The sequence below is a fragment of the Perna viridis genome, chromosome 1 (genome assembly GCF_037379345.1).
Source record: "Perna viridis isolate PV_CMFRI_1.1 ecotype Kerala chromosome 1, ASM3737934v1, whole genome shotgun sequence".
NCBI lineage: Eukaryota > Metazoa > Mollusca > Bivalvia > Mytilida > Mytilidae > Perna > Perna viridis.
In genome coordinates this window covers 24,861,325-24,862,489 of record NC_142445.1, presented here as the reverse complement: position 1 = coordinate 24,862,489, position 1,165 = coordinate 24,861,325, and positions in this window count along the sequence as shown.

The following is a 1,165-nucleotide window of genomic DNA, read 5'->3' as shown; positions in this document are numbered from 1 at the left end:
ACTGCTTGTATAGGTACAATGTACATGAAAGAAGACGTCAAGTTCTGATAAAATAAAATGGGGTTACCTTAGATAGCTATACACGCTTGCAAGCGCGGATTTTTTCCCTCTGATTTCTTTCTCCATTTGCGAGGTTGTTTTTTTTTTGTTAGACATTATTTGTATATAATAGTATGTCTATAAATAGTATAGATCTTTAAATTTAACCCATATATTTTTCCAACATTTTCGTCCAGTGGCAATGAGCAGAATTCTAGCTGTCTTAGATAGTCATAATCTTTTCTTGTTTAGTCAAAGGACTTTAGTGAGAGTATGTTAAGTCCACAATGGATATTAATGATTCATTAGAATTCCCCCCTCGTGTCCTATATCGAACATAAGGACTCATTAGCGCATACAAAACAAATCTTTTTGAAATAGTAACAGTAAACATATGTAGTTAAAGGCATGTGACATTGAGTATTGTCGGTCCACAGTGGACACCAGGGGCGGTACTTTAGGGTATGCATGATTCATTAGAATTATTGCATTCCTCCTCGTGTCAAAGGGAGACCAATAAGACATGTCGTCATTAAAAGTCCCTGATAAATCTATGTTTACCGCTTGGTTGGTTGTATTGTCTGTCTGCAGGAAACTATTTAAAAAGGCATGCACACGCGATGCAATATTTTCATTCTGAATAGCACCTTTAGTTAGAAAAATATTAGAAACATTGCATCAGAGAAATATAATGCACATATGTATGTCTCTGATTGCACTGGGATGAAATTTTATTAATTAGCCCTTAAGACACACAATCGATCGTGCTAAAAAATTGATAGAATTTGATAGAACCAAGGATTTTTATAGTTAAAGGTTTTTACTTTTAAAATCCTTGATAGAGTTGTTATTCACTGTAATCGCCCCTATTACGCTCCCTACTCATGACCGCGAGTTACGAATCTCTGACATTATAAATTATCAGCATTCAACTACAAATCACCGCGGAGTTTAAATAATAATAATATGAATTAGCTATAAATAACAGTAATATGGGATTTAAATAAAAATAATTACATTTAATTTAGAAAAGAATGATATGCGTTTATTTGAATGGATAATAAGGTTTAAATTTCCCGCCTGTTCATTTTGCGGAAGTACAAAAACGGAAATTGTCTGCGCAGTC